Source organism: Suricata suricatta, chromosome 2, assembly GCF_006229205.1.
Source record: "Suricata suricatta isolate VVHF042 chromosome 2, meerkat_22Aug2017_6uvM2_HiC, whole genome shotgun sequence".
NCBI lineage: Eukaryota > Metazoa > Chordata > Mammalia > Carnivora > Herpestidae > Suricata > Suricata suricatta.
The window spans coordinates 139,984,040-140,009,965 of record NC_043701.1 but is presented as its reverse complement, the minus strand read 5'-3'; the positions used below and the strand labels follow the sequence as shown (position 1 = coordinate 140,009,965).

Sequence of the window (25,926 nt, the reverse complement as noted above, 5' to 3'; positions counted from 1 at the left end):
CTCAGGACACGCCTACCCCTGCTCAAGCACCAGGGCCGAGCCTTCCCCCACGCGCCGCACACCTACCTCAGTGACCCGCGAACCACCAGCGTCCCACGTCCGGTCAGCAGTGCTCAGCCCCTGCGCCTCACTCCAGTTCCATCCTGCTGCAATGGGAAGGCGTGGTCAGGGGGGCCTGGCGGCAGGCCCTGGAACCAACTAAGCTCTCACGGCCCACCCACCCACCTCCTGGACAGATGAGAGTCATAGGGGCTGAGGGGAAGGCGCCATGATGGTGGGGTGCCCTGGCACCAACAGTCCCTGGGTACCCCGCATCTGCTGGTTACCAGCTCTGAGGATACACTCCTGGCCTCACGGTTTTGGTTTGCTCACCTGTCAAGTGGGATCACAACCTCTCTCTGGCTTTCTAGGGACATCTAAGGACATATGGGGACGGGAGCACTGGGGGCTGTTCATTCATTTGCTCAAGGGACACTGAACAAACACTCCGAGCTGTGAACGAGACGGGGGTTCCTGTCCTTGTAGGGATTCCCATGATGAAACACTACACAATGAGAAGTGGCATCTGCCAAAAAGGATGAGCACAGGGGCTACACAGCATAGACTCAAGGTTCAGGGGAGCCTCCCTGGGGAAATCAAGTTGAAGGATGAGCCAGAAGAGAGACAGGCCAAGATGCATGGAACAGCATTCCAGGCAGAGGGAACAGTATATGCAAAGACTCAAAGACTGGAAAGATAGCCTGGTTCAGTGAAGGACCTGAGATCAGGTGGGGTTAGATGTGGTGAGGGAAGGAGCGGTGGGGTGAGTGGGGGGCACGGCCAATCACTGAGAGCCACAGGAGGGTCTCAAAGGCTGAGGGCCATGACCTTAGTTCTAGTTTGAGAAGATTCCCATGGCTGCTGGGGAAGAAGGGCTTGGGAGGGACAGGAAGAGGCAGGGAGATGGGCATGTAGGCTGTTCTGGGGGCCCAGGCCAGAGAGAGCAGTGCTCATAGCAGAGGGAACAGCAGACAGAGTGGCAGGAGAGCACAGGATATGTGGAGATGGCGGAGGGAGACAGAAGGCATGTACACCTGGTCCCCATCCCCCACTGTCATTTATCCTCATGGTGGCGGGGGCGGGGTTCCTCTGCCGGGGCCACCAGTGCTCTTTACTCTGCTCCACCCCCTACAGATCCAGGAGGCCTGGACCCAGAGGAAGGTGCCAGCCCCAGAGCCCCAAGCTTGGGTCCCGGCTTTGAAGTCACCCCACTTGGTGGCTCTGGGCACCTGTCCTGCTTCTTAGGCCTGCATGTCTTCCTCTAAGAAATGGGAAACCAGACTATGGGCTGAGTGCTTCTCGGGATGAGCCCCACGGCTAACAGAGGGATAGGGGGTGTGCAGGCCACATTCACTGTGGGCTCTCACACATGCCAGGGGGCCGCTGGAGGCCTCAGGCCTGGCCCACCCCACGGGGCAGCAGGCAGGCACTCCTAGGGCCAGAGGTGGATGCTGTGGCTGGTTCAAGTCCGTGTTTCACGCTTTAACAAGTGTGGAGCTTTGGGCAAATTTCTTAAACCTTTCTGTGCCTCAGTTTTCTCATCTGTGGGATGGGAACACAGGAATACACAGACTGTACCAGGTAGCACACATGAGTGCTAGATGTGCACGAATGCCAACTGAGACATAAATGACCTTGCAGGTGCTGGTGAGACCCCGAGGCCCCACGCTCCCAAAGCCAGCATGGCATTCCCTCCCCAGCAAGAGTCTCCATGTCCTGGCCCTTTGGCTCTGGCAGCCCCCAAACTGCTTGCTGTAGGTACAAAAATAAGCCCCTGTATTCCCAGACTCTGACTCTCCCATTTCTCAGAGGAGGAAACTGAGGCCTGAAGAGAGGCAGTGCCCACTCCCATCCCAAGGGCACACAGCAAGTCAGCGGCTGGGGCAGAACCGGAATCGGCCTCCTGCCTCCCCACCACCAACAGCTCAGGACTTTCCCAAAGGCGAGCTGACCAGCAAACCCGCTGACAAAGAGAAAATAATTATTTTGGCAGCTGAGATAGAAGCCAGAGCTGGGAAGTCCTCGCTCACACAGTGAGCAACAACCAGGCCCCAAGGAACGACACCCATCCATCCTGCTGCTTCGAGGTGCTCCGGCTCATGGTGCCTCCATGTGGGCCCCGCGGTCCTCAGCCCTCCAACCTCTTTGCTGGCCCTGTGTAGAGACCAGACAGACCAGAGAGGCGAAGAGACATGTCCAAGGTCACACACTGAGTGCACAGATAGGCTGCAGTTGATAAACTCAGCCCCTTTCCTGTGAGCCTTGGAAAGAGACAGGACTGGGGGCCTGCCTTTACCAAGTCCATACTGGGGTTATGTCTGAGAGATTCCTTCAACCCTCAGTAAAATGCCACGAGGCAGAAACTAAACAGGCACCCCCCCCCCATTTACACAGGACACCCAGAGGGGTTCTAGAACTTCCTAAGGTCACATGGATAATCAGGGGCTGATGAGTAACAAGAAGAAAGCCAGGGTGTGCCCAGGCCAGCCATCTGCCCCTCTCATGCTCTGCCTGCTCCCAGAGGACCAGCTCAGAGGCAGATAGCGTCCGGCCCCCCTCACCCAGGCCCAGAGGAGCTGTGACCACGGAGGCCGTATCATCCAGCCCTTCCCTGGCCCCGGGTACCATGAGGTGGGGCTCACAGCCTGTGTGGGTCTGGCACTCTGGAGACCAGGGGGAGAAGGAGGGAGATGGGCCAGGTGTCCCCTGATCGCAACCATAAATAGCACAGATCCACTGCAGGGAAGGGTTCTTTGCTGAAAGGGCACTAGGTGCCTGGAGCGGGGTGGGGCACGGGCTGAATCTCAGGGCTGAGGGGTGTCCAGTGTTCCCAAGGGGGTGGATGCCCATCGCCCAGAAGGCTCTGTGGCGTCCTTGGCTCAGGACCCTCACTCCAGGGGTGGGGAGTGGGGAGACAGCCTGGCTGCGGCAGCCTCTGACCACGGAGGCCGGAAGGCAGAAAGGGGCCTGTGGACTGCAGGTGCACCCACACCTTCATTCTCACTGTGTGTCTGGAGCCCCCAGGGGCAGAGCATGGCAAGGCAGAACAGGGCAGAATGGGTGCCCATTTTGCAGAGCAGGAAATTGAGATCTGAGGGAAGATAGTGTTGCCAGAGGTATCATAGCCGGAAAGTGGCAAGGCTGGGCTTGGGACATGGCAAAGGTCACTCTGGGGTGGGGAGTGTCCCAGGACCCAGATACCTTCTCCCAAACACACCCACCTTTCCAACTCTTCCTCCTGCAGCGATGCCCTGGGAGGACCTGGGCCCAGGGGTGGGTGGGTGGGGGGAGGAGGGAAGTACAGGACGAGCAGCCTGGGGTGGAGCCTAGCCCAGAGTAGATGCAGGGCCTGTCAGGGACTGCTGAAGGACCAAGAAGGTCCTATGTCACAGGGCATCAGGATGTGGACACCCTGGAGGCTCTGTGCCTGCGGCTCTAGGCCTGTGGCTAAGCCACTGGTTGCTCTCTGTAGCTGCTGATGATTTGAAACCCACATTCTGATCCGGAGCCCTGGCCTTGCCCTCAGGCGTGAGGTCAGGACAAGGGTGGGTAGAGCTGGATTGGAGTCCTTGCTTTGCCCTTTAATGTTAGGTGATCTTAGGCAAGTCACTCAGCATCTCTGAGCCCTCATCTCCTTTCTAAATGGAGACCAGTGACCCCTCTAGCTATTCACCCACCAGTGAGGCTTGGAGCTGACTATGCAGAGCCCAGCGTCAGCCAGAGCATTTGCTCAGCCACAGGCCACTGCGGGAAGGGCTCAGACCTCCCAGTGGGATCTGTAGGCAGGTGGCCTACTGATGGCATCCCTGAGCCGGAGTTCAGGGCTCCTGTCACGTGCTGCGAGTCACACACCTGTGCTCCACAGGCCCTGGTGGCTGTGAGGGTTAACACGAAATGGGTGTGTCAATACAGGTGCCACATAGGAAAGAATAGGTCAGGGGTTGGTGGCTGTTAAATATTTGAAGGAGGGGGAAATTACTCAAGGTCATAAGTGGCCAAGGTTGGGACCAAAACATGGTCACATGGGACCCACCCAAACTGGGTCTAACCTCCTACTCCACTGGCTGAACCGACCTAAACCGGCTCCCAGGGCACTGACCTGCCTCACCCCAGCTGTTTTCACCCCCATTTTACAGACGGGACAAACAGTTGTGAGTCCTGCAGGCCAGGGGCCCCATCTCTGGCCCTGCATGGGGCGGGTGGCCTCAGATCCCTTTCCCAGGCACACTGGGGAGACATGGGCTCCTCCACCTCAGATCTACCCGGGAAAGCATCCCCTGACAAGACCCTGGAACAGGCCCCTGGTCCTACCCTGGCGGCCAGTGCGGCTCCAGGAGCAAGGCAAATATTTACAGCGATGATTATCCAAACCAGGCTGGCTGCCCCGCCTCCGACATTCCTGGAATACATATTCCCTGACCTCACCAGGCTTGTGGTGGGGGGGGGGGGTAGTTGGGGGAGAGGAATCCAGACCATGGGGAAAGCCAGATGGAGAGGGTCCTGGGCCTAGGTAGAAGTTGAGGCCAGCTGGGCCAGGAGCAAAGAAGGCAGCTTTGAACTGTGCCTCTGACTAAACACTCAGTAGGAGAGGCCCCAGGCTGATGGTGTAGGGAAGGACTTGGGCCAGGGCACTGAGCTACCCACAGGCCCCTGGGGGAGGGGGCTGGAGCACCCCATTAGGTGTTGGGGGGCAGGGGGCTATATCCATGCCACCTCGGAGCCGCACTTCACAGCTCCATCACCAGGCCTCTGCTCTTCACCCCTGCTGCCAGTCGCCACCCCCCAAACACACGCATGCATGTCTGCTGTGCCTGCTGAGCGAGAAACTCAGCCCGCCGGAAACACGCAGAAAATTCTTCCATCTTCTAGGGCCCTTCCTCCGCGGCCCTTCCTGCCCGACTCCATCCACCCTCAGCATAGTCCTGTCACCAGGGAGCCATAAAGCCTAAGGAGGACCCAGGCTTCTAAGACCCTGCCCATCGAAACCCCTTCCTCTGATGCCCAATGACCACCTCCACCATGCTGCCCTCCCTGAGAGTCCCCCAGATGATCTTCCCCATTCCTGAACTTCCAGACGTGTTGATGGTGTTTCTTCCCTTCTTGCACAATTAGAATCAGGTGCCTGCTCATCTCTGTGGCCGTGAGACCCTTATCTAGGTACAGCAGAGTTGAGCCCAGAGCTCAGATGGCTCAGTGCCCAGGGCAGGTCTGAAATCCGGAGTCTCTTCGCCAAAGAGCAGGAGCTGCAGCTGGTCTCAAGGAACAGATAAGAAAGCAGACCTAGGAAGTGATTGTCTGGGGTCGGGGGAACTCTTGGGTCCGGGAATCGTGAAAGAACCTTGGTTCAATAATCCTGTGTGTCTTCACTTCCTCTGAGAGCATGTGGAGCTGTTCTGACAGCCTGCCCACACCCAGGCCCAGGGAAGGCCAGCCCCAGCCCCTGGGCTTCACGCCTTCCTCTCTCCAGTGTGGAATCTTGGCAAGCGGGGGGCAAGGGCAGACCAGTGTCATGGGGGCTCCCGGAATTGCCTTCTCCACCCTCCTAACATCCGAGATTGATTTCCCCTTTTTGAAAATGGAGCAATGACTTCTGGGGGTTGTCCCTTCATTCCATCCATCCATCCATTCATTCTTTCATTCACTTCCTTCTTTCTGCAACTCCTGACAGTGCCTACCATCTGCTGGAGAAGAAAAGAAGGAACAGGGTTGGGGTGTGGGGAGGGAACAAGGTCAAAGGCCAACAAGTGCCAGACTGTATGCGTCTCAAGAGCGTCTGTACACTGTCTAACACGAGGTGGGTAAAAACACAGAAAGATGGAGAATTCTACAAGAGAAGTGCTGGTAGGTGTGCCCACCTTGGTGTGGCAGCAGAACAGGGGGTCTGGGGTACCATCCTTTTGGGCAGAGTCTCTCAGGCAGGAGGGGCCAAGGCCCAGAGGCAGGGGGAAAACTCTGGGCTGAAGAGAGAGCAGTCATTGGTGAGCAGGGGAAAAGCTGTATTTCAAGGGGTGGGGGCATGAGCATCCTTGGCCACTGGCAGGCACATGCCTGGGGGCCCCTCCGAAGCCTCCCCCAGGGCCCAAACCTGATTTCCTGGGTTTTCAAGGCTGAGCTGGAATGGCACCTCCTCCAGGAAGTCCTCATTATTAGTGCACATCGTCCAGGCCCCAAGGTACAACATTCACTGATCCCAGCTCTCAAAGATGTCAGGATCACCTGCACACATGCACACCTTCCTCCCGCCAAGCCACCCAGCCCCTTCCTTGGTGTTGGGTTTGTGCAAATGGGCCAACAGAGGGGTCTAGCTCTGGCTTGTGGCCCACTCACGCTGGCAGAAGGGGGAAGGTCTCCCCCCTCTCCAAGGCATCAGATTTCTCTAATAACCAAGGGGCAAGGGCACAACGCAGCCTGATGGCTTACAGCATGGCTCTGACCTACGAGATTTGGGCCTCCGGCAGAGCTGAGGTGACTCACTGAGCTGGGACTCTGGGTAAGAAACTTAGCCTTGGTTTCCTCATCTGTAAAATGGGGGTAACAGGAGTCCCTCTCATCCCAAAGCTGTCAGGCCTTAACAAGACTATGCCCATGCTGCACTTGTGCGAGGAATGCTCCATAAATGGGGTCTATCATTGTTCACTGCTGGCTCAGGTTTGCAGACCTCGGCGGGGAGGGGGAGTGCGGGGGCCTTGTCTGGGAAGAAAACATCACATCTCTTATTGCAGAGAAGGAGAAAGACCCTATGAAGATGGATGCTGGCTTCATGCCCCTTCTAGGGCTGACTCAGGAGCAGGGCCAGTGGGTCTGTCCCCCAGAGATGGGCTTCACGAAGACCACCTACTCCCAATCCCTTCCCACATAACTGCCAAAGGAGCTGAGAACCCTCCCGATGTAGGCTCTGCACATGACGCTCTTCCAGCGCCCACCCTCTCATCAGCCCCTTGGGGGTGGGCACAGCCTCTCCCTTGCCAGGGTCTTACCCGGAGGGGCACCCTATTGGTCTTGCCCAAACCAGGGCCCCTGGGCATTTGCCACTCCCAGTGCTGATGACCTAAATTTAATTATCTGTCAATGGGCCCCTCTTAGGGACTCCGTGTCCTGCCTCTGCCTGCTTGGGGTGGCCTGGCACCTGTCACCTGGACCTGCACTGCCCATCTGAGGGTTGTCCTGAAGCGATACTCCTGATCTCCACCCTCGGCACGTCCCCAATCCTAGTGCCTCTGCAGCAGTAACAGGGCCTGACGGAGGCTCTCGGAAGAGTCCTTGGAAGTCCTCAGTTTAAGCTTGCCCCCTTAACGAGGAGGGGACATAAGTCCAAAGAGGAAGAGGGATGGGCCCAAGACCAAGATGAGAACCCAGGTCAGTTCTGGTGCTGAAGGTGGACCAAGAAGCTAAGGACTCACAAGCAAGTCCCCTAGGTCTCCGTCTCCTTATGAGGGCCATCGTGGGCTGGAGGATTAGCTGAGCTAACATCATATCTACAATTGGTACAGGGCTGGGCCGCTCCACAGGCAGCCTGGACCCCAAGCCCTATGCTCCCTCCATTGAGGAGCTGGGCAGAAAGACCGAGAGGCTATGGGGCACAGCGGCCTCCAACGGCATAGGCACCCCACCTAGCACTGAGTGTTCCCAGGGACCCCTTTCCCGGGCCCAGGCTAGCCCCCAGCGGTCACACTTCCTAAACAGGCATCCCTCTGGGGTTCTGGCCACATGGGGGCCAGGCCAGTTTGAGGTGGTGGCCGAGGCCCAGATTGACAAATGCCAGACAAGGGAAAGCACTGTTCTTGCCAGCAGGAGGTAGCGGGTCTGAGCGTGGGCACCAATGTCACCCAGGCCCAGATGAAATCCTGGTTCTGCTGTTTGCAGGCCACATGGCCTTAGCCAAGTCCCGGTACCTACCCCTGCCTCCGATTAGTCAATGGTAAAATGGGGAGGGAGAAGGTTTAACTGGGGTGGATGCATGACTCAACTCCTTGGAGAAGCAGGTCACGGGAGCGCTTGCTGTTTGTAGGAAGGCCAGTCCCCAGTGTCAAGGGCAGCCCAGGGGTGGTCTGGTCTGCAGGGCTGCTGCTGGGAAGGCAGGGGAAGAATGGGAGTGTAGGGGGTGTTAATCATCATGTTGCACTCTGTGGCCCATCCCAAGAGGCTCACTATTGCAGCTGCCTTGGAGAAGCCTGTCTCTACCCAGCCCTGCTTATGTGGAGGTGGGTTCTGGTCCGCCCTTTGCCCTTTTACCCTCCCTGACCTGGACCAGAGCCTCTCCACCTTCCATCTGTAAAGGGTGATGTCTGCCTAACCCCAGGGTTGCTTGTTAAAACTCCCGGAGATGCAGGGATATGGCCGGGCCAGGCGACAGGCTGTGAGCAGGCTCCCTGTTCGGCTCCTACACCACCAGCCTTGGCTGACCCTGCCTTCCTGGGCAGCCCCAGAGCCTCACCCTGTCAGAGCCATGGCGCAGCCAGAAGGTGTCCCAGGGTCCCCTCCAGGAGGCACGAGGACGTCCGTGGCTGATTCCCAGGGCATCAGGACCAGCCTAGGATGGCCTCCTTCTCCCCAGAGTCTGGGTTCTCCCTGCATTCTTTCAGAAAGAGGGGCTCCTTCGGCCCAGCAACTTCAAGGGATTTGGGGGGGACCCACCTCTCATGTCCCCATCAATCCTTGAGACTGACAGAACCTGACCTCTGGGACTGGACCCCTGTACAGGCTAAAAAGGGGCTGAGGCCGGCCCCCTGATGGGTGTCATCCTCCCATGGAACCTCTGGAATGTCTGCTGGACGAATGAATGGGCAGTGGTGGGAGGCGCCATGTGAAGGCAGCTTTAGGCGCTGTGTGAAAGCAGCTTTAATTTTTAGAATGCAGCTTCAATCTGGGAAAGCATGGCTCGGGGATCACCCTGAGTGTTGGGGAGAGCCTGGGACCTGGAGTCCAGGTCCCCTGACTTGCCTAACTTGGCTCTGGGCTCCTGGAAACAGAGCACTGTCAGCCCAGCAGAGCCAGCAGCCCACAGGCGCAGATGTGACCGGGAGAGAGGAGGCAGACAGGCACACGGAGGCCAGAACAGCACGCAGCCAGATGACACACAGGCCCAGCAATTCCTGACTCATGGCCACCCATCCCGTGACTCCACCCACTGCCAGTGTCCCCACCCTGGCTCACACCCGACAGCCCACTTCGGCCTTGAGTCCCCACCAGAAAGCCACAGAGGGAGGAAGGAGCAGGGGGGCCCCACCCAGGGCTGGGTGGGAAGCCCAGGCCAGTCCAAGGGAAGGCGGGAACACGCACTATGGGACATGCAGAGGAAGAGGCATTAGTGTTGACCCTTGCCCCCCCTGCAGAGCCCTGCACACTTCGAGCCTGCGATGGTAGTGCCTTGCGGACCACGGACCCAGTCTATAGGAGGAAAACTGAGCCCCGCTAAGCCACCCATGTGGGCCAACCCTCTTAGCCACATGACTCCTTTTGAATCAGAGCCCTGGACACCTGGATGAACACGGCAGACTTCCTTGCTGCGAGCGGCCCTCCCTGACAACGTGCCGCGCCTCCGTCCGAGAGCCTCCAATGGCTCCCCACCGTCTACGAGGCTCAGTTCTAACTCATCATCTTTATATTCAAGGCCTCGGCCTGACGCTAACCTGTAGCCTTTCCCTAAATATGCCTGGGTCTCCTGCCTCTGCACCCTTCCGTGTTAATTCTGCTGCCTGCAACGTCCCTTGTGCCGGTGGCCTGATGCACCGGGGAAGAAATGAACACCCGCTGATGGGCTGTGGGGCTCAGACTGCCCATATGGCAGGTGCAGACGCCGAGGCTCAGAGAGGTGATGTGCCCAAGGCCACTGTGAGCACCCCACATCGAGGGGCTGGGCTGCACGAACCTTCCTAGTTACTGACAGGCTCTCAGCTGGCCCACAGGCTCTGAGGGGCCTGACTCTGTTAGCCAATCCCATGTTAAGGCAACTTGGGTCTGCTTGCTTGGCGTCCTGCCCCTCCCCTTACCCCCCTTCTGGGGTGGCTGGTACCCAGGTGGCCCCTGCTGATACTGAATTGGGTGTAGGCTGGGGGTGCCTGGCTTGGGTAAGGGGCCTTGGGTCAGAGGAGCAGGGCAGCACAGTGGTCAAGGGCATGGACTCTGGGGGCCAACTGACTGGTTCAAAGCCCAGCGTAACCACCTTCCCTGGCAGGTTGATTCACTTCTCCGTGCCTCAGTTTGCTCCCCTGGAAATGGGGATCGGAGGAGCTGTGTCTTCGCAGAGATGGTGACCGTGCTCTCCTGTCCACAGGGTATTGCCACAGCACTTCCCGGGGGACCACGGCAACGTTCAGAGCTGTGCTATCATGAGCTCATTTCTCTTTGGGCCTTAGGCTCAACATCACAACTAAAAGAAAACCGAAGAGCTCCTACCAGGAGGGAGGAGGTAGACAGGAGACTGGGCGCTGCCCCCTCCCTGGCTCCTGGCTCCTAGCTTGCTAACCAAACCAGGCCGGCCAGCCTGCGTGCGGCAGAGAACTGCAGAGACCCCAGCATGCGCCCTCACGCGGCCCCTGGGAGGAGAGAGAAAGGTGGATACCCAGCTTTGAGCCTGTGTTGAGGCCTCAGATGTGGGACGACACGGAGGAGGAGCCACGCCAGCATCATCACCCTCACCCACCATGGGGACACCAGCAGCCACCCATGTCCCTCTCCCTGCTTGGGGCTCATCACAGACAAAGGGCCCTGACTGGACCAGAGACAGGTGTCTGGGATGCATGAAGGAGGCTCTGGGGCAGGTGATCCCAAATGGGGCTGTCTTTATAGGGTAGAAATTCATCTTACGCCCAAACCCTTTATCTCATGGGATGCTCTTAGCTGGGCAGAGCTCCTTTCTCTCCCTTTTCTTTCTACAGATGAGGCCCAAGTGGTTGAGTGACTGGCCCAAGGGCACCAGCAAGCTGGTGGTGGATCCTAGATCTCAAATACTGGTCTCTGGACTCCCAGGCCTGGCCCTACTGTGAAGTTTCTCTTCCCAGTCCCCTAAAGGTGACTGCCTGGGAGAAGATAAGTCATCAGCATATGTGGGGTGACGCATGGGTGTGGGCCTAAAGCTTCCACCCGTGGGAGGCTCTGGGAGGGGGGTCAGGGCAGGTCAGAGGCAGGGCAGCCTGAGAGTCTGAGGTCCGGCTTCCTTTCTCAAGAGGGTATGATTCCTGGCAGCAGCCCCCACGGGAAACAGCAGAGCGCCACCCGAGGGAAACATGGGGTGGGACAAAGGGGGTGCCGGGCAGGGTTTCCTGTCGGGTGGGTGACCTGTGCAGCCGTGGCCCTGGGGCCAGGCCAGGGTTGGGCTCTGCCTCATCCCTGGCTCAGGTCCAGACCACCCTGAGTCCCATCCTCCAGGCCTTCCCTGGCTTCCTGTCCCACTGGCCCCACCCAGGCCCGGACAGGGGCAGAGCTCTGTGGCGACCTCCTCAGAAGCCTCAAGTTTTCTGGGGCCAGAGTGGGCAAGCTGCCCTGGCTTGTTTGGTGGCCTTTGGCCTCTGACCTCTAGACCTCCAGCTACTTGTTTTCCAGCAAAAGGACTTAACAAAAGGCAGTGGCTTTTCCTCCCCATGGCTCACAGCTCTGGGCACAGCTGAAGGGGGGCTGCATGGGGGTTCAGCCCCAACCAGGGGACTGGGATCACTGTCTTCTCCCACTCTGGGCAGAGGGGCAGTGTCACTTCCGAGGAATCATGAGGAAGGGACGAGGACAAGGGAAGATGCTGAAGAAGGCGGAAGTGAGGCTTCGAGGCCGGGCTTCCTAGCGGGCACAGAGCGGGGACAGGATAGCACCTTCTGCAGGTGCGACACCCTCGCTGGGCAGCGCGGCCCCCACGCCGGAACAGCCTGTGGCCAAACCTCGGCACAGCCCCCTGAGTGAGACCCCTTCCTCCCATCCCTGCTCTGCACGCCTGAATCCTTACAAGTGTCAGGAGACTGGGTGGGATGGAGGCTTGGCCCAGGACAACCCTTTCCATTCCCTGTGTCTCAGGAGCTGGAAACTCACCTGTCCACAGGTGGGGACATGGTGGGAGTGTAGAGGCCAGTGGCCTGGCCCAGTAAGGGGGAAGAGGTTTGAACAAAGGCCCTCAGTCCCCAACCCTCCTCCTTCTGGTGTCCTGGGGCACGGGCTTCAGGGAGCCCCAGCATCCCAGGTCTCTCTCAAGGCTGCTGGGCAAACAGGTGCCTCGGAAAGCACACAGGCCAGAATGTCCAATCAGCAGCAGACCTACCGCCTCTCATGGCTCAGCACAGATGGGAGGTGGTCTGGGCCTGACTGGGGTTAGGTCTTACCTGAGATCACCCCAGGGACAGGGGCAGAGCTGGGAACCAGATCTCTCGGTGCCCTGTGAGCAGCCTAGGACCCTCCCTGGGAGAGGGGCATGCTGGGATGGGTCTGATCCCTGGGGCAGGGTCTAACTTTGGTCATGCCCTGGTTGCCCAGTGCAGGGCACTAATGACTTGTCCATAGGATTCCAATCAAACAGGCCCTGATGGGACTGTCTGTGGGCCCAGCTCCATGCTCTGCCCCGGAGGGAGTGAAGCTCAGAAAGTACTCTGTCAGGGGCAACGAAAGTCTAAGGCCTATGGGCCCAAGCTAAGCAGGGGAGAAGACAGAAAGAAGCCAGACTCCAGCCCGATGGGTAGCAAGGGCACAAGCTACTAAGGAGAGTTACTAATACAGCCATGGACAATTTTAGGTTTCTTGACCTTGGGGGCATGCAAGCTAAGGCCAGGGACACACAACCCTAGGTGGCCTTCTGGGCCTCTTGCCTAGTACCTTCATAACGACCAGGATCCACATTCAGTTGTGGGTGGCAGGAGGGTGGACCTGTGTCACCAGCTCAGCCACTGGGCACCCCTTCTATCCCTTTTTTTTTGAGTAGGAGTTTCCCAGCTATGACAGAGGGGTCTTGGGCTCATGAGCCCATGAGACTCTTCTGGGCTGAACACCCCCAAATCCTATCACAACAGAAGCAAGGTCTGACAATGCTCTCTGTGCCCCTCATCCTGGGCACCCGGTGGGCTTGGTCAGCCCCTCTGGGGAAAGTACGGCTAAGCTTGCCCAGAACCCAGGTAACCTATAGGGTCAGCTGCACTGTGATGGGGACCAGGAGAGAGTGGCCTCCTCTCTCCTGGTCTCCAGCTTAGCCCAGTCCACCCTGGGACGTTGCTTGATGCCAGGTTGGCAGTGAGCATCTATGGGGCCAGGGGTGCATCTCTTACGGAGCACAGGCCTGGCACAGACTTGCCAGGAAATGTTTGTCAAAAGAAGGAGAAAGAGAAGAAGCAGGGAGGAAGGGGGCAAACAGACACATGACCCTGGGTGGGCTCTCCGATGTATGCCCCTCACAGGCCACCACAGCCCTCCTCCTCCCCCAGGTCTTAGAGGACTGCGTCCTCTCCAGCTAAGACATGCCATGCCGGCTGGGTAACCCTGGAGGAAGGCTGAGGAAGGCCACACTCAAGGGGCTCCGGGGGCTGCTTTCTCCTGGGGCTCTCTGGCCCGGTGGCCTCAGAGAAGGCTGCGAGGTACCTGGCACTCAGGGCCTCTGTCCTCTGCCTACGTCTGCTCTGGCTCCGCCCTCTCTGGAGGAAGGGCACCCTCAGTCTGTGGGAGACTAAGTTCTGCCTCTGACCTTGCCAGCCGTGCCCTGCCTGGTGCTGGGGTCCCATCCTCCTGGAATGGCAGTGTTGTGGGACATGACTGCCTCATGACAGGCACATCAGGTCTTTGCAATAAAAGGTGATCCCGCCCATCCAACAGGAGGAAAATATGTCACAGGTGTGGGGGTTTCACAGAAGTTCCGGAAGATCTGTGTTCTGTCAACCCTACTCCTGGTCTGGCCCAGCTCAGGTCCTGGCACATAGTAGGGGCTTAATACCTATCTGGTGAACTAACCAGTGGCCTGCTGGGTGCATGTGGGAGGGCCTGAGTCAGGCTCCCTTGCTGAAGCGCCAGCACGAGGCTATAAGCCCCAGGGGACAGGACAGATGGTGGGTGCTAACACACGTGCCCCTCTGTGTAGCCTGGGGCTCTGCCCTTTTGAGCTGTTGCTGGTCAGAGGACGTTTCAGGACTGGGAAGGTTTCCTCTAGTCAGTGAGCCTAATGCTTTTTCTTGACAGATGGAGGTAGAAGAGGTCTAAGGAGGGCAGGAGATGAGAAGCAGGGCCATTCCCCAGGCCGGGCCTTCTCACACCAACCCCAGAGGCTGCCCTCTGTCCCCAGTGATCCTTATGTCCGACATCCATGCCAGTGTGGCCCCCTCCCCGGGCTCCATATCCCAGCCTCCTGGCCAGAGCCAGCCTGAACTGCTTACTTAGACAAACAGGGAAACGGCCACGTGACTGGCTAAGGTTTCCTGAACCAGATATGGACACACCCACACCCCCCCCCACACCCCCACAACCACTCTCGGTGGGTCAGGTGGTCATGTGGCCCAGCAGGGCAGGGACTGGTCAGCTCAGGCTCTCATGTCTCTGAAGGACAAGTGACAGGGCCAGCCTTTCTTCACCCAGAAGAATACCTTCTCCAAACACTCGTTTTCTGCTTCCTGGACACGCTGGGGACATGCTGGATGGGAAGAGGGCGGCGTGGGGGGCGGAAGGGGGGGGAGGACGGGGAGGAGCATGCGCCCAGGCTGCTGGCCTCTGTTTGGTGTTTTTCTTCCGCCCTCCCCACCCAGAGGGCAGCTGCCTGCTGGGAAACCGTGGCCGCCCTGCCAGGGAGAATCCTAAAGCCCAGCACTTGGATGTGGGGCGGGAGGGGAGCCGAGGCTCAGGGAGGAGTCTCCGAGTGAGTCAGCGCCAGACCTGTCAAGGCCTTGTCCTGGGATCCGGGGCTCTGTAGCAGGACTGCACGGCCCAGCCCTGGGGACATCCAGGGAGGAGAAAGGGTGCGAGAAGGGGGTGTCTAGTCCAAGTTATCAGGAGCAGCTCTGCCTCTAGGTCTATTCGGAAAAAGTCTGTGGGCCAGGGTCTTGAGGGCTCTGCCAGCTCCCAGGGCGGGGGAGGGGGGTGTCTGTGCCTTGGATGCTTCGCGGGAATGGCAGGTCTGTCTCCACAGCCCTGAGACCGGCTCACCCAGAGAGATGGGGGTCATATCTCTTGACAGGCAGGGCTGAGACAGGCTCCAGGATGCCACTAGCCCCCTGCCCTGGCCTCATACCTGGCCCCCAGTTCTCCCTCGGCACGGACACCCACCAGAGAGGCTACAAAGAGACAAGGGGTGTGGCTGGGAGTTCTCAAATACAAGCCACTTCTGGCCAGGCCTCCTGGCTAAGTCCTGCCTTCTTCCTAAGTCACCTTCCTTCTCCCTAAGTCCTTCACTGAATCCTCACAGTGACCCACTAGGTAGGTAATGCTGTCACCCACGGGACAGAGGAGGGGTCAGCAACCTGAAGGTCACACGGTTAGTAAGGGGTGGGCCTGGATCTGCGCCCAGAGAGCCCACCTGGGGCATTTCTGTTTTATCACAGCCGGGGTTCCCAGGCCGGCCCCCTGTCCTTACAAAGCCCTTGACATGGTTTCTGAGGGCCAGGCCTGGTTCTCCAGGGAAGCACACCCAGCCAACCCGGTCTCTCACCCCTGTCTGTCCCAGGCAGCTTCTGTGGGGTCCTGAGGGTGCTGGGACCAGGGGCGGGGGGAAGACCATGTGGGAAGGGAACAGCCTGGGCAAAAAACGAGGCCACAGGGAGGTGCGGGGGAGAGGTGGGAGAGACACAGAAATAGAGGAAGAGGGAAAGAGGAGTGGTTGGAGACGCAGAGTTGAAGGCCAGGAGAACTGACAGGGGGAAAGAGGACAAGCAGAGGGGAGGCAGGGAGGAGGAGGGGAGGAGGGAGGACACAGCCGGAAAGAGCAAGGGGAAGATGGGAAGAGAGGACGGGGATGTGGGAACAGCCCAGATGCAAGGGGCAGGGGTGAAGATGGCAGGGCCGAGGAAAGGGAGTCGGGGTCAGGGAGGGAGAGGGCCCTGGAACACTGAGAAACAGAAAAAGCGCACCCGCCCACCGAACATTAAATACCTAACAGGAGATGACAAATCAAATGGGAATTACTGCGGTAAAAACATAATTAGAAACTTGATTGAAGTTAAACAGAATTTACATAACACTGCAAATTAACTTTACACGGAAACTATTCACTGGGAAGGCAATGAAAAGGCATTTCATTAGTAATCTATATTTAAACAATAGGCACAATGGAGCCTTCTGATGAGGAACTTGGTGCCTTCAACCAGAGCGAGCGCCAGAGGCTCTGGGGGACAGAAGGCTGGGGGCGCTCCAAAGGGAAGTGGGTCGGGTCCAAGGCCGTGTCCCTACACCTGCTATTGGGGGCCAGGGCTGGGTGGACACACAGGGTCAGAGAAGATTCTGCTATACATTCTGCCCTCTGCTTGCTGTGTGGCCCCGGATAAGTATCTCACCTTCTCTGGGCTTCCGTTTCCTCATCCTCAAAATGAGGAATTCGGAGAGGAGGCTTACCAGAAGGGGCCTGCAAGTCTGGGTGTTCTAGAAGAGCCCAGGAGATGATGGAGGGCAGAGGTTAAGAGTCTGGGCGTGGGATTCACCCGGACTGGGTTCAGAGCTCTGCCCTACTACTTCTCAGCTGTGGCATCATGAAAGTGTCTTCCTCTCTGGTCCTGGTTTACCCATCTGTCCAACGGAGATAAGTCCACTCCCACCCGGACATCACCGGGTGAAAGGGTTTAGGGAGAGATTGGGTGGGGACACGCTTAAAGAAAAATGAGTCTAAAGGCGCAGGATTACTCGACCCATCCACCCAGCATGCTAATTAGATTACCTGCAGCCTCCTGCCACGGAGCCAATGCATCATCAGAGCGGCTTCTCATAGCTCCCCTGTCCCCCGTGCAAAGTCATAGGGCCATCTCCCCAAGGAACTCGGGAGGGGGCCCCAAGTCCCTGCCTGGTCCCAATCTATTCTCAGCAGGGAGACATCTCCTGGGCCTCGGTCACCTCCCAGTCATAGAGGCTATATGCCTAGGCGGATGGGCTAGACTTGCCCCCCTGAGGCCCCCCACCCACTCCCAGTCGGTCACACTTGGGGGGGGGTGGGCAGTGAGCACTGCCCTGCCCCCAGGCAGTGGCCCCTCAGCAGCCTTCCCTGATGGCCAGGGGGGTGGGGGGGGGTAGGGGGGATTCCCTCCGAGAGCTGAGTGCTGAGTGCGAGGCGCCACAGACTCACAAAGGTGGATGCCTTCCCCCCATCCACACTCATGCACTATCGCCCACCAAAGGCAGAGAGCTCCTCTGCTCGAACTGGTGAGCTGAGCGGGAGCTGGTGAGCTGAGCGGGAGTGAGCAGCTCTGACACACACTCATAGTCCAGGAAGTTTCTAGGGTTTCTTTTAAGATAAAGGATCCAGCAGTGCTTAGAGATTCAATAGGAAGCGGCTGGGTGCCCTCCCCCCTGCAGGCAGCTCAGAGCAGCTGCCTTCAGCCTGGTGTTTTCAGACAAGTGCTCCAGGCAAGGGGGAGGTCTCCAGAGCCCAAGAGCCTCACAGAGGAGGTGGGAGGTCAGGACAGGTAGAAGCTTCTTAAAAGGAAAAGTGCAGAGTGTGCAGACATCGGGGCAAGAGACTCAGCTGAGACCTGAGAGTGCCGGCCCAGGTGACAGGGAGGGTCTTGGGACATGGGCTCACCCTCAGCCCAGGCACCCGTGGGCCCCTGGCCCCTGCATGGTTTCTCCTCCCTCTCTTCCACCCCTCTCCAAATGTGGCTCCTTTATTGAGGCATTTCCTATGCTGTTCCCTCTGCCTGGAGCGTCCTTTCCCCGTGTTGCCAGCAAAATTCTCCTTGTCCATTAAGAGCCTGCTCTCTCAGTTTTCCCACATACCTGGCAGCACCCTCTCTGTCTCCCTTGCTGCCCCCACCCTATCCTCCCTCCCTCCCAAGGCTGGATGCCCGTGACTCAGACTCAGCCTCCGATCTGCTCCCTGTCAGCTCGCTCCCGAGGTGACCTCATCAGCCTCATGGCTCACAACCTCTTCCGTGCACATCAGCTCCCACATTTCTATCTCTAGTCAGGACCGCTCTGCCTCCCAGACCCATATATCCAGCTGCCTACTCAAGCTTTCCACTTGGGTGTCTCAAAGGCATCTCCAAGTTCACGTGTCTAAGACACAACTCCTCGGCTTCCTTCAGCCCTCCCCCACCATCATTCCTGGCTGAGTAAATGACCTCTCTGTTCTACCGGGGGCTCCTGTCCTGAACCCAAGAACCCTCCTTGACTGGCCCTGTCTTCTCTCATCCAGCATCTCTAATCCACACGCAAGCCTGTCTGCAAGATCTCTGAAGTCCATTCAACACCCATGGCCCCCCACCCGCTCCCCTGCTTCCCCAAGCTGCCACCCTTTCTGCCTGGGTCCCAGCCACCTCCCTGCCCCACTCCCGCCTGCCTGCATGAGTGGGACCCCAGGATCGCTCGGATTCCCAGCCCCTCATTCACTGCAGCCACTGGCTTCCCTCCTGCTGCCCTGAACACGCCAAGCACCCATCTCACTCCCTCCTTCCATTTACGTCTCTGTGCACATGCTTTCATGACCATCCTTTGTCCGAGGATGTCCATTTTACCCCACCGGGCAGCCTCTGTTCCTCTACTCGGCTAACTTTCCTTCTTAGAACTCAGCATCACCTGACATAATATATATCGCATTTTAGGTATTTCCTGTCCATGCCTCTTCATGAGAACGTAAGCCCCATGAGGAAAGGAAGGAAGTTTCTTCATTTTATTCCCTGCTGTCCCTCCAGAATGTTGAGCGGTTCCCAGCATGGAGATTTTCTCAATGAATATGTGGGGCATGAGTAAATGAACAATGTCACTTCCTCCAGGAAGCCTTCCCTGAATGCCTGCCTGCAGAAGCAGCACATGGCCCCTCCTCTTCCCTTCCCCCGTGTAATCAAGGATACTACACAAGCCTTGGGCCCTGAATTTACGGAATTGGGCCTGGCTCTGGGATCACATGTGCACCATCTCAGGGTAGGGCTGGATCTGATACAACTTCAGAACCCAGCCCTTAGCGCAGGCCTGGCTTGGTATAAGCGTCAGTGAGTGTTATCAAGTGCGAGCTAATGACTAAATGGATGGTTGGAAGGATAGGTGGACGAGCAGAGGAGTAGACAGATGGATGGATGAGTGAATGGTGAGGGGCAGTGGGAGTACAGATGGATGGAGGGGTGGCTGCCCCCGTGTCACACAATAGAGACTGGTAGTTGCTTGGGCTCAAGAGCCAGACTTCTACGGGGTGAACGGCCCGGGCCAGAGCAGTAGAGTAGAAGTCAAAGTGCAGAAACTGATCAAGGCAGACAGGATGAAGCTGAACCACTTTGGTGTGACCAGACCTTGCTGTGTGACCCCCGGCAGGACCATTCGCTTCTCTGTGCCTTGGTCTTGCCATCTAAAAATACAGATGGTCATTCCTGCCCAGAGCTGCCAGGGAAATCACTCCGAAGTTTCAAATACGGCCACAAAGGTGGCCACAGTCACATTTCCAACGACTCACATGTTTGGCTGCCTCTGTCTTAGAAAACCCTTTCTTCTCGAGCTCCATCGGGCCCTGCACACCTGTGGCCTTAATGCTCAGTCCACAAGGCCTAGGACCCCTGGCCGTGCCTATGGAGTTCAAATGAACCAGGTTGCTAAGACAGATTAACCCCAAATAACAATCAGGCCCAACTGATTCGTTCACAAAAGAATCTTCAAGAATTGAAATACATGGTGACCCATTTCAGAGATGCATAAACTGAAGCCCAGAGCATTTTGTGCCGGACGCACACAAGGAGTTACAGAGAAGCCCTACAGTCTGGGTCGAGGCTGGGAGAAAAGGTTGACAACGCTCAGCTCGGGGACCACCCCCCACCCTGACATCACTACCTGGCTGCCTTGCCCACACCCCTGGCCGGGCTTCAGAGGAAGACAGCAGGGGCCTGTTGTGACCTGTCTAGGTCTGGCAGCTGAGTGAAGGATGGCAGCTCTCTTCCTCACGCCCCTCACAGCATTGGTCTGACACCCACAGGCTCCCGCTCCTCGTCCTGGGTACAGAGAGACAGGACACGTGTGAATAGCCAGGGACACAGACAGTAGTCCACTCCCTCCCACCCTGGCCCCCCACAACCAGGCTAATCTCAGTGGTCTCTCAGGCCACTTAACGCACATCCTGGGATGCCTGATTTATTAGGGCCCTGTCTCCCCTACCCCGCTGAGCTCCACCGAGCCAGCCAACTCCTCCTAGCAGGAGTCTTTAAAACTAAAAAACAAGGTGCAGGGGTGGCTCAGTCAGTTAAGCGGCCGACTTCGGCTCAGGTCATGATCTCACGGTTCGTGGGTTCGAGCCCCGCGTCGGGCTCTGTGCTGACAGCTCAGAGCCTGGAGCCTGTCTTCGGATTCTGTGTCTCCCTCTCTCTCTCTGCCCCTCCCCTGCTCATTCTGTTTCTCTCTCACTCTCTCTCTCTCAAAAATAAATTAAACATTAAGAAAATTTTAGCACTAAAAAACGTATCTAGGGCTTGTTTCTTCTAGGGCTTGGGGCTTTGTGTCGTTGTCTTTTTCTTCCTGGTGAGAGAAGCAGAGAGCCCTTCCTGTGCGGCCCCCAGCCGGGGTGGCAGGGAGAAGCTGTTGGGGTATTTTTAGCCAGCTCCGGCCCCCACAGTGTCTCCTCTCTGTTGTGCCTGGCTCCGGGGAATTATCGCACACGGCCGGCAGGCAGCCACTTCCAAAGCCACTCTCTGACCCTTGCCTGAATTCCTTCCTCATTATGACTGCTCACCAGATCTCTGACCAACACTTCGAGCCATTTTCTGAGCATGTACCTCTTCAGAAAACCAACTCGCTTCTTGCCCTTAGTGATTCCTGGTCCCGGCTGGGTCCCAGCAGTACTATGATTTACTTAATATATATTTTTTTGATGTAATATTTACCTTTACTTCAAATCACCTTTTTTTTTTTTTTTTTTAGCTTCAAGAAATCTGGCCTTGGCCGAGTGGATCAGAGCCAGGAAATACGTGGTTTGATAGGCTAGTTCTATATTGCCAATATGCCTTAATAAATATACAACCCAGGAAAGAAAAGTGGAGGTCTTTCGGGGACTATCTAATTCCAGGATCGTGTCACAGGTTAGCAGAGTCATGTGGGCCAAGCTTCCGCAAACTCACTGTTGTTTACCAGCCCTCTCCTTGTACTGATGGAGAAAGCAGAGGAAGAGCCATGGGGAGGGATGGTGGCTGACAGGGCCCCAGAATCTGCTAGCATATAAGGCCAAGGGAGGTGCAAGGGGGTCAAAGCCATGATGTGCTAGGAACTTCATACTGCCCTCTCTTCTCTCTCTTTCTGGGCAAGACCATTTCTCTCCCCAAATGTGAACTCTGCCGTGAGAATCTAGGCAGGTGAGCACTAAGGTCTTGTGAGGAATTTGGTCCCGGGATGGGGTGTCCGCATGGAGGGCTACAGGCCACGCTGAGGACCAGGGTCCAAGATGTCACCCTTTCCCAACATTCTCTGAGGCCTCTGGTTCGCATCTGTCCCTTCCATCAGGCTCCCTCAGGCCAGAGTGGGTCAGCAGGGGTTCCATGCATAATACCCTCTCCAGGTAGATTTGAAAGGACAGAATGTCCCCCTGAGCTCCTGTGGCTCCAGGGTGGCCTTTCTGGGCCTGAATGTCCCCAGGTGTGCCTCGAGGGGTGGAGCCTGATGACCCCAGAGGCCTTGGCCTCCAGTTCTGGGACCTCACTGGGCCCCTCTGTCCTTTCCCACTCTGCCTGGAGGCTGGAGACCCTGACTGGGCCCCCAGCCCTGTGCCCCGTGCCTGCCCCTCCCGCTGAGAACAGGATGTGGGTGTCAGGAGGTGAAGGAGAGTGTGGGGTCGGGGTGGGGAGTGGCCTCGGGACTGACTTCCTGAAGCCTGATCGGTTTACCACAGTCAGTTGGGCCCGGGACCGCACAGCTGTGAGTTATAAATGTCCCTGTCAGAGCCCAGGCCAGGAGGCCCTGCTGCTGGCTGAGGGGTGAGGGTCCACAGTGCCCCCGTCTCTCCCTAAGTGAGGGCCCATCCTCCAGGAGGCCCTCCATTAAGTGTCCAGCCCTCACGACCCCTGGGCTCTCTCTACAATTCTTGAGGTGACCAGGTCTCTTACCACCCCCCCCTGCCCAATTTCTGCCCTTCCAGGTGTGAATCTTGTGGTTCCAGCTACCTCGAGAGCTCTCAGGGGGCAGGGACAAGGCTGGGCCCCCACCTGGCACTGAACCTGGGACTTGGCAAACAGCCAGCCACCCTGGGGACAGCCTCAGGGGCAACCTGCTTCCCACGACCCCAACCACCCCCTTGTGCCTGCCCACTGGGGCCCACACGGGGCAGAAGGAGAGGGGGGGAAGGGAGAGGGACAGGGCTCCAGCCTGCAGTGCAGGGGCACTCAGGCACATCCGGGGTCTCCTTCAGGGGACCTTCCTTGAGGGTCCCATTCTCCCTGCTTGCTCTCCTTAGGCTCCCTCAACCAGGAATGTGGAGTGTGGATTGCAGTCTGGGGTACTCAGGGGAGAGCCTACAGGGTGAGAAGTTAGGGGCCTTAAGCCCCAAGGCCAGGGCCATCTTCCTGCTGGGGCCACAAGGCTGGCAGCACAGGGCTGGGTCTCGGGAAATACAATAAAGGAAATGGGAATAAGCGGTGGGGGCTGGGGGAGGGGTGCGTCCAGGCTTGCAGGGCCTGGAGCTTATACTATTTTAGGGTTCTCTTCAGAAATGTATATAGAATTACAAATACATACTTATTTTTTCTTTAATTTTTAAAAAATATTTATTTATTGTTAAGAGAGCACAAGCAGGGGAGGGGCAGAGAGAGAGGGAGACACAGAATCCGAAGCAGGCTCCAGGCTCTGAGCTGTCAGCACAGAGCCACGACCCACGAAGTCATGACCTGAGCCGAAGTTGGATGCTTAACCGACCGAGCCACCCAGGTGCCCCTACAGATACATATTTAAAACGAGAAAAGCAACGACAAATTCCTTGAGCCTAAGGAGTCCGGGTCCCTCTAAACCATTATGGGAGAGGCTCACATGAAATGTCCCTGACACAGCCTGCTGCCCTGTCCCATCTGAAACAGTCCATAGCCTTCCTCGCTTTGCAAGCCCCCACCACCACCAGGGCATCACCAGGGCACTGCCAGGTGGGGCCCGGAGGCTGGCCCTTGATGCCTTCCCTGTGAGTCCGCCTCTGATCAATAACAGCGATGCAGCTGACAATGATAACAATACCTAATGTTAATGGACCTTTATCTGGTACCACTCGAAGTACTTTGTGTGAATTAACCCATTTAATCTCAGCACAACCTGCAAAGGACATATTATACCTAATTTCACACATAAGGACACAGCCACTTGAGGTTAAGGAACCAGCCCAGGGTCACACAGACAGGATGTGAGCCCGATAGCCCGGCCCTGGTACAGTTATGAGCCCTCCCCACTGCTCACTGGTACTGCTCCAGAGCACCCAGGAGAGTCTCTGACTCAGAGGCTCCCACGGCAGCGGCAGCCGAGGCCAGACAGTGAGTTAAGCCCCCTCCGATTAAAGCATTTCACTCATTCTGCACAGATCCTTACATACCGGCCCCAAGATCTTGGCAGGAAAACAGGGGCCCCCTACTTCCTTATCCTGCTCAGGGCACACTGTGGTCCTCTCTATGGGTAGAAGTGGGCACCCTATTTGACGCTGAGGGGCTACGGAGGTGTGCTAGAGATGGTTGGGCCCACCCAAAGAGACCCTCAGCAGGGGTGGGGGGAGTGGTGAGGAGTGGGGTTTGCTGAAGGTTACACAGCATGTTGTCTGACGCCCTCATTTTACAGACACAATGAGAAATGTGGCTTCCCCAGGGTCACCCAGTGAGCGGTGACTCCCTGTGAGGTCCAAGGCTGGTTTCTGGAGCAGTGGGGCAGGTGGCCAGCATCCCAGGGGCGGCCAGGGCCCGGTGCTGGTGGGACAGGCTGGCCAGGCTGCTGCAGAGGGAGGACACACCCTGCCTTTTGGCCTCCTCGGAGCCGTGCCTTTGTTTTCTCTCTTTGTTTTCCATCTGCCTGCACCCCTAGCCTTCCAGGCTTCCCCTGATTGTGTGTAGGGCGATAAAAGGGCAGATGAGCAGGAGATCTCCGGCGGCAGTCACCTCACATAGACACGGTGGCGGTGGCGGGTGGCCAAGGGAGGCCCCGGGGGGTGACTGGGCTCCCCACCAGCTGCGCAGAGGGCTTCTCTGAGGGGCGCTTTGCACATGGCCCTCAGAGTCCTTTCAGCAGCCCTAGGAGGAAAAGACAACCATCTCCCATTGTACCGAGGGACCTATGGCTGGGTCTCTGGCCTCCGAGATTTCCAATGGGCTATGCTCACGTTGGTCCTGACCTCTCTGGCCACCCAGAGGACACCTGGCCTAGTCAGTCACTCTGCCTTCAAGTCTAGAGCTGGCTGTTCTCAGACTGCCCAGGAAGAAAGAGAGCCAGGGTCTTACCCACCAATGCGTGGGGAGCTACCTGGTCAGAAAATCCCTGCAAACTCACTCACCCATAGCCAGTCACTCTGCGTGAGATGAGGCAGAGTCTGGCTTCCTGGCCTCCCTGAAACAGAGTCCTGTGACACTGCTTCTGAGGACAAATGACTTCCTTGAGGTGGGCTTATCCCTACAGACTGCAGGGCTAGGAGAGAAGGGCAGGATTCAGGGACGCTGCTGGCCTGGGTGTGGGACGGGGCAGTGGTGGCCCACAGGCCAGGGACTGGCCAACCCTCATCTCACGTCCCTGCTTCTGACCCTGGCCTCGTGCCCCTGGCCTCCAGACCTGGTGTTTTCAGACCCTCCCCAACCATGTCCCCAACTTCAGTTACTAGATACCTTAAGCCACACCTGTGTTCCCTCTAAATTATTTACGTTTTGTTATTTAAATCACTTTTACTTACTATCCTCCAAAGCAATACTGTCTGTGAAATCATGGGTTTGCTATATTAATTCTATATTTTTTCTAATTCCCATGAAAATAAATACGTAATCTTAAGTTCTGAAATTCAGACACTCGCAGAGGTCCTGGTAGCCCACAGGGCACAAGGCCCGAGGCCATGTGTAGGCAGGTCCCAGGAAGCTGGCTCGGACTGGGGGTGGCAGAGAGGGGGTAGCAAGGCTCTGTAGGTGTGCTCAGGGCTCAGAGCAGAGCCCAAAGCTGGGTGGAGAAGTAGGAGCAGGTGTATGTTTCCAGAAGGGTACACAGAAGGTTTGGTTTGGCCACCAGCTCAGACCAGACTACATCTTTCCTCTCCTGGGGCTGGAGTTTGGTCCAGATATTTATTTCTCAGCCGTAGATAAAGCCATCTCCTTGCAAATTCCTCCTGGCATTAGCACTGGAAGGGGAGCCTAAACACCTACATCAGGAGTCTGTCTCTGCTACTGTTTTCTGGGGGATGCTAGACCTCTCTGGGCCTCCATTTCTTCTTCTGCTACAGAAACAGCGCCTGAGCCAGTGGTTCCTCTTGGCCTCTCTGAACCCTGGTCACATGTGATGCTCCCAGTGGCCTCTGGGCCTCAGACAGACCTTCTAACCACCTCTGGTGACCTACTTTGGCCTGTCCCTCCCACACCTGATCAGGGGCTTCAAGTGGCTTCTGGGGGGCCCAGGAGGGATGGGGCCATCCTATGTGACAGCTACAAAATTAGATAATCAGCTAATCACCAGCAAATTAGCATCCCATCTTTACATAGAACAAATATAGTATTTACGTAAAAGTTGTTAGGAGTTTCTCTCTTTTTAATTAGCAGAAATAAATGCAAAATAAATGGTAATTAGGCAGCTGATGGATCTGGTAGTACAATTATGCCTGCAGCAGTGCCCCAGTCCTTA

At 57.3% G+C, this 25,926-nt stretch overlaps 1 protein-coding gene across 4 annotated transcripts in view; it reads right to left on the bottom strand.

The window, feature by feature from the left end:
* Positions 1 to 25,926, bottom strand: part of ZMIZ1 (zinc finger MIZ-type containing 1) — a 181,366-nt gene that overhangs the window by 141,110 nt on the left and 14,330 nt on the right. For 3 of the 4 annotated variants that reach the window (XM_029932022.1, XM_029932026.1, XM_029932025.1), the window contains exon 2: positions 67 to 146. The gene's annotated coding sequence lies outside the window, so the exon portion shown is untranslated. The remainder of the gene's footprint in view (positions 1 to 66; positions 147 to 25,926) is intronic. The other variant, XM_029932023.1, reaches the window with a different exon arrangement.